The following is a 12,010-nucleotide window of genomic DNA, read 5'->3' as shown; positions in this document are numbered from 1 at the left end:
GTGTTTTAATGAATTTAAATTAAATTAAGCTGTCTTAGTTTTGATTATCGCCATAACATGGTTTATTTTTAACTTTGAATAATTGTGCAGTCCAACATATTTATTTTAATATTAATTAAGTATTTACACGATTTTAATCAACTCAAAAACCCGTTTTGGAAACCCTGGTTGGAAAGGACCCGAGAGACGGACAGAATCTGGCACAACACCCCCAGTGAGCAAGCCAATGGCGACAGTGGCAAGGAAAAAACTCCATAAAGTCAGGAGGTAAAAACCTTGAGAGGAACCCGACTCAACAAAGGGGGAAACCCATCCTCTTCTGGCATGGCGCAGACATTGCAAAAACACATTAATTTAACCTAATATATGGAATATTAATATATTTAGAAATTTAACCAATTATGTTGTATGGTCAAATAATTTCTAAACATATTAAGATTAACTGGTCTTCGGATTATTAGATGAAGGATCGCCCGCCATCTAGCCACTGGACCCGACTCGTCTTGCAGGCTGGATGTCCTGTGGTAGAGGAATTATTACAGATGTGATACCGTTAGTAAATTCATTTGAATTGTTTTGACTCATCAAGACTTATGAAAAACAAAGTTTGAAAGACAGTTGTGATTTGTGTTGCAGGAGAACCGTTTACACTTTAAAATTCTAAGCTCAGTGTATAATAAAATGGATTGAAACACTAGATTTCACTAGAAGTATTTATGAACTTACATCAGTGCTTTAGTATGCTTATTTCTCTGCTTCTTCTGTCTTCAGCATTGGCCTTGCTCTGGTCTTCAGTGCCATCAACTACTGGTCCCATCCTGTAAATAATAAATGAATAATGGGATCATTATCATTCACAAATACTAATAAACTAGTAAATAAAAGTAAATTCACAACTTAACTCTACAGAAAGACACAACTTGTTTTTATTTAGTCACAAAACAATCTTCCAAACTTCTAAACCAATTCTAATCTTATGCTTACCACAGATGCCGGTATTCAGATGCTGTCATCATTAGTCTTGTAGCACACTCGATCTTCTCAGGCATTCTGACTTCAACTGCACAACTGCTGGAAAACATCAACATCAAAATGAGATTAGGATTAACATTTTCCTACAAATGTGGTTATGATGTGCAGTAGTACAGTGATTGAATCAAAATGTTTAAACACTTAGCTTTGGATGGTATATTGCAGAGTAGCATCCAGTCTTGGACAGGACTGCTATTGTCTCTTCCTGCAACTTTACAGAAGGGCACATATTAATGACAGAATAACAGTGAACTGCATATAATACATTTAGTACAGATTGTCCAACAAATTCAAGTAAAAACTTCTAATTTAATATTGTCTTACTACCTCCCCCTTTACCTTGCTATCTCCATGTTAGTGCTGTTACTCACTTACTGCTTCCCTGGAGCTCACTGTATCCTGTCTATCGCTGGTGCTGCTGCCAGTGTCCTCCCTGAAGCTGCCAGTCTACTTCTATCTTCGTCCTTCCTGCTGCTGTAGGCTGCTGCTCTTCTATCCTGGTACCTCTGCGCCACAAAACCTCAAGACGACCATACGTCTCACCACAATTCGACCATACGAGCCAACCCGTTGGCTAAGGCTGTTCTGAGCCCACTGGCACCGTTAATGAATGCACAGTGCCACGGTTCCGTATGGCCTAACACCAAAACTCAACCATACACGCCAACCCGTTGGCTAAGGCTGTTCTGAGCCCACTGGCACCGTTAATGAATGCACAGTGCCACGGTTCCGTATGGCCTAACACCAAAACTCAACCATACACGCCAACCCGTTGGCTAAGGCTGTCGGAAAGCCCAACCCGCACCGTTAATGCATGCTTGGTCCCAACGGTTCTGTATGGCATAACACAAACACAACCATGCAAGCCAACCCGTTGGCATTACACTGCAAAAAATTTCCAATGACAACCACAACAAAACCACCTATGTCAAACGCAAAACACAGTACACAGGATTGTGGTAACTGTGGTAGCTCTGTATAACACCCGACTGAAGGCAGAGGTCCGGATTCGAAATGAAGATATGATCGAGTAGTGTGTGTTTATCCGTCGTCGCTGTTTTAATCAGTTGAGTGTACCCTCGAGCTTTAAACAACTCCAGAATAGGTTTTTTCCCAGTGTGCAGGAGGTCCTCATTAAAGTCTCCACAGATGATGACAAGATCGTTGTGTGCGAGGTCAAGATAATCCAGTATACCCTTCAGGTTCGTCAAAAAATCACCAACGTTGTACTGTGGCGGCCTATACACAGCTACGATGGCTGCCTTTATTGGCGAATCTAATTTGATGACAACGAACTCCAGATCGGTCACATTTTGTATATATTGCCGGGGCTGAGCTGGAATGTGCTCCTTGCAATATATTGCGACTCCACCTCCGTTCTTCTTCCCAATGTCTTCATGCGTCGAGTAGGAGACGTGTCTGTTGCGGGTAAATAGGTTATATCCGTCCAATTGGAGATCCGATGAAGTAGACGATCCGGACAGGTGTGTTTCCGTCAGACAGAGAATATCCGCGTGACGCAGCTCATGATGCAATCTGATGTCCTCGATGTGGGGTCCAAGTCCTTCTGTGTTGTGGTGAATGATGGTGAGGGTATGTTCCTGCCTGTTCTCCCTAACGTGCCGCAGAAGTGGCATAATTTCTTCGACTGGTGCTGTCCTCATGGCCTGCAAAGAGGCTGTGATTTCTGGATTTGCATATATCTTCTTCTCGTCGAAGTCTGTGATGTGTAAACCACGTAGGGAAGTGGTTCTGCTAAGGGCAACGTAGGCCATTCCTGGCTCAAAAATCTTCTTCAAGGACACTACTGCAGACTGCATTGTCATGCCTTGAACTTTGTGGGCTGTGCAGGCGTAAGCTAACTTGATGGGAAACTGACGACGAACCGCTCCTTTCCTCAGAGTCTCTTCGGATCTCTCGATGTAGACAAAGACGTCTTCTTCACCTCCAAATTTTTTTCTATGTTTCTGACCGGCGTTTGGATTGTCGAGTTGAAGGCCTAGCATCTCCACTGTGGCGATTCCATCCTTCTGTTTGGTGACGATGTTTGCAATCCTGCCAAAACATCCATTGACGATTCCGTCTTCCACGTCCAGATTCCTGGTCACCATCACACGAACTCCCACGGCAACTTCTATGGTGTCAAGTAAGTTGTCCTTTTTTCCAGTGGCGGGTTTGCGTAGTCTCTTCATCCCTCCTGTTGTGGGGTCTTTCCTGTAGTCTTCGGCATCAATTGTTATGATGTCAGTGTAAAGGGCCTGCACAGTCTCTGTATTGAACTTGAGGACTTCTTTGTTGGTGGCGAATATGTGCAGAGCTTCACGCGGACAGTCTTCTGAATTTTTCACAGCTTGGAGTAACAAAGCTCTATCGTCTTCCCTGAGAGGTTCGGCCTTCGGCTTTGCTCGCAGTCTGTTCAACAGCTGAGCGAAAGCAAGGTCTTCTTTCTGGCGCATGATCTCTGTCAGGGTGACAATTTGAAAATTGTCCTTCCAGAAGTCCAGCACATCCTCTTCAAACACGCACAGCGGTTTGGCTTTTCCTGTCGGGGGCAGCTGATAATAATCCCCTACAGCGAGACAAGAGATCCCTCCAAAAGGCTTCTTGCTGCCTTTGATCTGCTGAAATCTCCAGTTGATGTAAGCGAACATGTCCTTTGAGATCATGGATACCTCGTCGATGATAAGGATCTCCACGTCGCGTAAACCTGCTCTCACTTCATCAAGGGAGTTTCCAAGTCCCTGGTATGGTGGCTTCAGACTCCGTGGCAGCTTTAAAAGGGAATGCAGCGTTTTACCGGAGATGTTGAATGCTGCCGTTCCAGTAAACGCAGACAACAGCACCGTAGGCACTGAGAGATCCCCTTCTTCCCGGAGTCGAGGGAGTTGTCGCAGAATCTTGGTTGCCTCCGCGTGTACGCACTTGATGACGTGTGACTTCCCACAGCCAGCACCGCCTGACAAAAAGTAAAAAAACTGCTCTGGATTGTGACCCCACACACGCTTCTGACACCACTGGCGGACAGCGTAAAAAATGGCTGCCTGCGTCTCGTTTAGACTCCTGAACATCCTCCTGACAAATTCAGCAGTCATCTGTGGTGCCTCTATCTGTGGTACGACTCCGTCTCCATCTCCACGAAGAATCTGGTATTCCGGGACATCCTCTTGTTCATCTTCTTCTGGATCGACGTCTTCTCGTTCCGCTATGCACTCCAGGCGATCTACGTCAACTTCAGGCGCAAAGGCGGTCCAAGCATTCTCAGGTGGTCCTTCCCGCTGCAGCTGTTCGAATGCTTGATCCACCTCTTTGCTGTGTTTTTCATAGTTATCCTGGTGTGCTTTGACTATGGCGCAGACAGGCATCAGGAGCCCGGGGTGTGCCGGGAGTTCAACAAACGCACCTTTGTAAAACTCCTGATAAGTTGGATATCGCTGGGGTTTCAGCTGTTCGTTGAAGCGATGTGGCACATAAAGTTTCACCAGTCTTCCGTAATGCTTTTCCGGTTGCTTCTCCTCCGAAAACCGAGCATACCTGATGATCGCAGCCTTACCAACAGTCCTCTTCTGAATGAAGCCCATACCGTTGAGCAGTCGGAGGACATTCTTTCCTTGAGTTTGCCGACCATACACAACACGGTAATTGGAGACGAAGTCCGCCAGACACATCATCTCGAACTCCAGTGTTTGAGGCCTTGCTCTGTATTTGTCTATCATACCTGACATCCAGACATCCTCTGAATCAGGATCTTTGTTGTGCAGGGCACTAAGGGGCAAACTCATCTTCAGGGCGTCGTCATCCGTCGGTATAAACACAACGTTTCGCGAACACTTCTTCATTGGTAAGCTGCATGTTCTTGCCACAGACTCCTGAGCGCTCACCTGCCTGTGTTTGGAGTAGGCCTGCATTATGTTCTTCATTTCGTCCTCTTCGTTCACGTTGCTTTCGCGAACACCCTTGATGACGCTCTTCAGGAAATCATTCATTTCGTGCTCTGGCTTGGAAATGTAAGACAGCATGTACATGATACAGCTGTAAGAGTCCAGAACAAACTGAATGTCCATGTTGGCGTTCCATGCCCTCAGCAGATCTGGGTTGTATCCATTCACCCAAGCCTCCTTTGGATCACGCTTCAGCAAAATCACACTTGAAGTGGTCAATGCCTCAACGTAACCATTGTAATCCTTCATGGACAGATTACATTTGGCCAGCAGGTCTGACAAGCTGTCAAAGGAGGCCTGGGGATCATTTAACAAATCCCACACAGGCTTGAGTTTCTTCCTTGCGTCGTTTATCACTTTTCGGACAGCTTCCTGTCTTGCCTTCTTTCCATCTGGGCGGTTTGGGTCTTCGTCCTCGTCTTCCTCAGGACGCGGTGGTCGTGGACGGGTGATGGTGGTCTCAGAGACGGGGAGTTTAGGGAACCCATACCTACACAACAGGTTTCCTTTCTTGCAAGACTTGGAGTGCTTCCTGCTGTGAAGTTGAACTTCAGATATGATTTTATGAAGCTCAGGATCGGTGGTAGGGTCGGGCAACTGGCAGGTAACGTAACGGTCAATGAAGTCACACACTTCTTTATCAGACTCATTTTCGAACTCTGGCGCCCCCTTCACCCAGGCCAGCAGATGAATATGAGGGCTTCCTCTGGCTTGAAACTCGACTCGATAAAAGTAATCCTCGACTTCACCGATGGGTTGAGCAGGTGACAAAAGCAGATGAGTCATTAACGCATCCACTCGTTTCTCAAACATCCGCATGACGGTGACGGGGTTGCTTCGAAGGATTTCACATTTCGTCGTCCAGTCAAGCTCAGAAAAGTCAACCTCTTCACCTTGCTGAGCCTTGATTGCCGTTATCACTTCCGGCCATCGCATTTCGGCTGCACTAAAAGTGCAAAAAAAAGTTGGAGTCCCCAACTGCCGGATCATGGCCTGTAGATCTCTCAACGTTTTCTCCCAGTAAGATGGAGTGCCCCTCAAGGGTTGCATGAACCTTGTGGCGTCACGGCTGTGGACCAGCCTTTCAACCTCACGATCATCCTGAAGAAGCTTGTTGGAGATCCTACGTCCATCTCTCGTAACGGGTTTGCCTTTTCGCAACTGGATAGACATGCTGTTTCTAGCCATGTGCGTTTCAGTGACAAACTGTGCAAAGAAGAGATAACTCTGGTCTTTGGCGAAACGAGTATCCACGCAGAACAGTCTAGCATTGAAGTACATGCTCGGTGACAATGCAACTTGTCGCGCCTCATCAATTGTGTTCTGTCCAGTGCAAAACTGGACAGGGAAAGACATGGCTTCCAACTTTGGAATCCGGAAAAATCCGACTGGCTTTTTCCCTTGAGCAGGCGCAATGCTGAAAATTCCCTCGCCGTACGACAGCAAGTCCTGTCCAATGTCAAGCGGCTGCATGCATGTGTCCAGAGTGAGTCCAGGCCTGAGTTCATCCTTTTCCTCAGTGCTGACGTTCTGGTCATCCTGTTCAGAGGCAACAACTTCCTGTTTCTCCGCTGTGTCATCCAGCTCATCATCAGGGACAAGTTCAAATGTGGCAGCTTCACTTATCACGATGTCCCTGTACTCTGAATGCGTAGCTTTCAGTTTCCTTAAAGCGGCTAGCACATTGTGCATATTCACCGTATGGAAGTGTTGGTACCCTTTGAACTTGATGTGCCTTTTCAGCTTTACCTGTAGAAGCTGGGACTCACTACTAGGCCGTGGCAGACAGTTGACTGTTTGCTCCACCTCAGAGGGAACACACACAACAGCACCATGAACTGCTCTTTGCTGTCCTTTGGGCAATGCAACTATTTTTGCAAAGGGAACGATTCTGGCAATGAGCTGTCGCTCAAGCACGTTCAGTTCGAGTAGTTCTGCAGGGATGGGAGGCAATTCGAGTTTGTTTGCCACTGCAATAGAGGGCATAGATCCTCTCTTCAGATGAGTGTCACAAGTGTGGCAGATCCATTCCTGTCTCCTCTCTTCTGGAACTGCACAAGGAACTGTGCAGGCACTGTCACAAGCATGAATGTATTTTCCGGTTAAGCAACAGGCTGCAACAAGAACATTCTTGACGTATCGTGTTCTGTTACACACCTTGACTTGATTCGGAAAAAGAGTCCTGTGACACACTGTGCAGACGTACGTTGGACCATGCGCAACTTGACACCGAAATGCAGATATGGCCTTTTGCACCAAGCTGTTGGACACAGCCTGGGTTGTTGCGTCAGAATTGGCTGTATCCTGGCTTGAACGAAGGTATGGCTTGTACTTTCTTTTGATCTTTAAAGCACATCTCAGCTTGTGAAGAATGTGGAATCCAGCATCAGCGAGACACCTCTGTTTCTTCTGGAGAGTACAAAGTACATTGTGATGTGACCTAAATTCTGCATCACTTGTGTATCTTCTGGCCATGTAGTCCTTCATTTTCTTCTGGAAAGGAGCATCAGTGTGGTACCTCCTGACCATGTAGTCCTTCATTTTCTTCTGGAAAGAAGCATCAGTGTGGTACCTCCTGACCATGTAGTCCTTCATTTTCTTCTGGAAAGGAGCATCGGTGTGGTACCTCCCGACCATGTAGTCCTTCATTTTCTTCTGAAAAGGAGCATCGGTGTGGTACCTCCCAACCATGTACGCCTTCATTTTCCTTTGGAAAACAGCATCAGTACGGTACCTCCTGAGCATGTAGTCCTTCTTATTCTTCTGGAAAAAAGCATCAGTGTGGTACCTCCTGACAAAGTAGTCCCTCTTTTTGTTTTTGACAAAAAGATCTTGATTACACTTCTTGGCGACATGCATTTTCTTCTTTCGAAACTGCAAATTGGTGGCATACTTAGCTTTCTCATATTCCCTTCTTTTTTGTTGTCGAATTGCAAAATATGGAGTTGTGTCCTCAGTTCCTGCACACAAATTGGCCATCTTACGCATTTCTTTTCTTCTCCGCTGCTTGCTTGTTTTGATGACATTTGTAACGCCTTGGTTTTTGTCTTGTGCAAAAACAAGATTTTCAGGGATTTTGACTTCAGCATTTCTTTGTGGCTCGTGCAGAGATGATGTTACTTGTGAGAGTAAAGCTGAAGATGATGTTGCTCTCTCTGACTCTCTCTGTTGCTCCATTTCAAATGAAACGGGCATGAATTCATAGCCAGCTTGATCACCACGACTCAGAAAAATCTGGAGTATTCTGTGAATCATGTAATTCAAATTGGTGAAAGTAAGCATAACTGCAGTTCCGTCACCAGTAGGATGTGGCAAACCTTCAACGGTTCTGGAATGTGAATCGAAATATCCATATCTTCCAGATCTGTCTCTAAATACAGCAATACACTCAGGAGAAACAATAAGAAGTGCATGGCTGACATCTGTTGAGAGACACTGAAGTCTTTCTTTAAGAGGAATCCACCAGCCTTCCATATCAGGGAGTCCTCTGGCTCTCAAGTATCCCCTCAACACTGCTGACTTTTGGACATTGTAGGTGTGGTTAGAAGTTGTGATGCTCACAGGTACTTCATCCATGCTTAGATGATCCTGTTCGAATCTTTCGTCAGCAATAAGTTGCATTTTAATGCCAACATATAATGCATCACCCTCCTCTAGCACTCTGTCAAGATCAGGCTGTTTGAACACAGTTCCCTCACTGTGATACGCAAGGAATGTCAGAGCTACACATGTGCATTGATGATTTCTTGAGAAAACATCATACCTTGTATCACTCTGGCAATGAGATGCCCGCACAGATAAAATTCTAGGCATGTTGTTGCCACCATCTGCCTGTCTGTCAGAATACTGAGCAACACCTTTACTGTCACTTGCCTGTCCTGCCAGGTCTACCTTCGTCCAACGAACTTTCTGAGCCTGAGATCTCCTTCCTTTTCGAGGCATCCTTTAAAAGAACAAAAGACGAAATATGAGAAAATAAACATGACAACATGTGACAAATCTGAACAAACCATTAATTAGAGAGAAATAACTTGGCTAGTAAGAGTTGGGAATTCTCCAATTTCTATAGCATATGAAGAGACAGGAATTGTGTGAATGCAATGCTCTCTCTGTAAAGATGTTCTGAAAACACCATCACATGCTGCATGTATATAAACAAAGCAAAGTCTTAATTACCTGTTCTGCTTGGTTTTCAATAATAATAGTAATATCAATACGTAGCTGATTTCACATCCCTTAAATAAGCGTTTAGCAAACAACTGTCACCTTTGCTTCATTATGAGTTTGAACAGATCTCTTATTAAAAATGACTGCGAAATGGTTTTAATGCTACAGTCCAAACAAATGCTACAGTGCATTTTATACCAAATATTTTCAAATAATAGGCACTTACTTCACGCAATGCAATGCTGAAACACCTGCAAAGTATACTCAAGAAAAAAAAAAAAGTTAGTTAATTGACAAGAAAAAGAACAACTTACAAATACAGCTAATATAACTAATTTATTTTTTTTTTTTTTTAAAGTAGCAGATAAAACAAAACTATGAATGTACTAGTATTAATAGGAACAAACTTTTTTCCAAAGAAAAGAACAGTAGCAGATAAAAGAAATTATTAACCTAGTACTAAAATAAACTGTAGTATTAGAACTTAAATCGTGAACTTAGTACTAAAATGAATTAACTTTTTTTTTTTTTTTTTAGAGTGAAGGTTGGGGGGTGGGACAAGCAATACAGATGAACTGCTGCTTGGAGAAGATCCAAAACCTGGAAAAGACATATTAGGCTTTAATGGTAATCATATTGAAAAGAAAAAGGCAGAACAACATTTAAGCAAATTGCACACTAACCAAGTGTTCAGCTGCAGAGAAAATGCAGGTCGTGCTCTGAATAGATGCTCTGAAAAACAGACAAAAAAGAAAGAAAAAAAAAAACAGTTAAATATAAATATTTTTCTGTGTGAAATTCGATCTTAATAGATAAAGGCATCTATGAAAGATTTTCAATATAAATTAATTATAAACCAAAACCTAAAGCTATTGTAAGTGATGGGCCAAAAACGTTCCTCAGAGTTGTAAAATACAAAAAAAAAAAAAAAAGTAGCAAACTTTTAACCTTAACTGACAAACAATACGGAAAATATAAAATAATTGACAGGCAGAAAGCATATTTATGTCTGATTGGTTGTACAGTAAGTTAAAATGAATGGTTTCCCCACCAAATTAATATCACATCATCACTCTCTCATTGACTATATGTGAAAAATTACAAGCAAGGAAAATCTTGGGGCATACAATATTCCCCAGTCAATTTCTCAGAATTTTAGGGGTTAGTTTACCCAAAAATGAAAATGTTGTCATTAATTACTCACCCTCATGTTGTGCCAGACCTTTTTTTGTCACAAATTAAGATATTTTGTTAACACTTTCTATGAAGCCTGTATTTATAATACATTATAAGGATATTCTTAAGGCACTATAATGAATGCATAATGCATTATAAAAAAAAACTTGTATCATTTCATGAGTATTTATAAAAACAGTTTTAATGTATTATAATTTTTACTTGTGGTTATAGCTTTTAAGAGTATGATTACTTCCTCATAATTATAACGCATTATAACTTGCCATTTACTTAAAGCATACAAACACCACTTATAAGTAATATTAATAATATTTCCCAAAGAACCCTAATGTCAGGCATCAGATCAGATGAATGTGCAATATGACACATTTGTATTATCAGTTTGATTATTTTGATTGTACCCTTTAGACAGCTTCTGATCAGTAACTCTACAACTCCATGTCAGCTAACAGTAATTATTAGTAGTAGTATGCTAAATATATGCTAACACTAAATTGATGTTTCCCCAAAAGACAAACTGTTATATTATAAGTAACTTTGCAAGTACAAGAACCTTCTACCTAGCCTAACCTTAGAAATACCCTCATAATGTATTGTAAATAGGGGCTTCATAGAAAGTGTCACCACTTTTTTTTGATTAAATCCAAGAGTACTACCATGTTCAAGGCCCAGAAAGGTACCAACAAAATAGCCCTTATGACATTAGTTGTTCAATCATAATTTTATGAACCTACATGAATACTTTTTGCGTGTAAATATTTTTTTAATCAATGTTCCTGGTACCTTTCTGGGCCTTAAATATGGTAGTACCCTTGCTCAGGGAGCTCTTGGATTTCCTCAAAAATATCTTAATTTGTGTTCTGAAGATCAAATAAGGTTTTCTGGGTTTGGCACAACATGAGGATTAATAATTAGTTCATTTTTGGGTGAACTAACCCTTTAATAGTGTTGTGTCACATGTTCATATTTAAGCCATATTAAAAAAAACTTACCAGATAGTGTGTAGTGGGCAGTTTGTAGTGCTCGTAATGCTGTAATCTGAAAATAAAAAATATCAGACATAACATTTTAAAATCAGGTAACCCCATAAACTACTATCTACTTTCTCATTTGTCACGTTCATATTTTAGCCATATCAAAAAACATACCTGAAAACGTGCAGTGGAGATTTGTAGTGCTCGTAATGCTGAAATATGAAAAGAAAATTGAAATGTCAGGCATTACTTGTTAAAATCTGTTGACCTCATACATTACAACTGCAACTACTGTGAAGTTTTCCATTTAGCTTCTTTAAAACAACAATCAGTTCCACATTTTCTCTGATTAAAATTCAAGATTTCACATTTTCCTCATCCTGCATAGTGCACCTTTTAATGTACTACAACCAAATAATGCAACTAACCTCAAGAATTGCTCAGGAGATGAAGCTCAATGATCAGTCTAAACAAAGAAAAATAAATTTATGTTTGGCAGCACACAAAATGGGACAGTTAACAACAACAAAACAGGTCTTTCAGTATAGCCTACCTCTTATGACTTAAACCAGAAAAAAAAAAACTAATTTTATACTAATTATAAACATTGAATACGCTGTCTATGTCAAAATTATTAGTATTGGGACACCACTTCTAATGAACAGGTTTGACTACTTTAGTAATTTAAATGAGTACAAATCT

At 42.0% G+C, this 12,010-nt stretch overlaps 1 long non-coding RNA gene across 1 annotated transcript; it reads right to left on the bottom strand.

The window, feature by feature from the left end:
* Positions 1–58: 58 nt before the first annotated feature.
* Positions 59–11,379, bottom strand: LOC141325770 (uncharacterized). Its single transcript, XR_012353842.1, has 7 exons — positions 11,327–11,379; positions 9,821–9,869; positions 9,364–9,737; positions 8,844–8,913; positions 985–1,243; positions 727–818; positions 59–519 (listed from the first exon to the last, which is right to left on the bottom strand). It is a non-coding gene; the product is annotated as an uncharacterized lncRNA (long non-coding RNA).
* Between the last annotated feature and the right edge of the window lie 631 nt (positions 11,380–12,010).

The sequence above is a fragment of the Garra rufa genome, chromosome 1 (assembly GCF_049309525.1).
Source record: "Garra rufa chromosome 1, GarRuf1.0, whole genome shotgun sequence".
Lineage (NCBI taxonomy): Eukaryota > Metazoa > Chordata > Actinopteri > Cypriniformes > Cyprinidae > Garra > Garra rufa.
The sequence above is the reverse complement of the archived record's forward strand: the minus strand, read 5'-3'. Positions and strand labels throughout refer to the sequence as shown.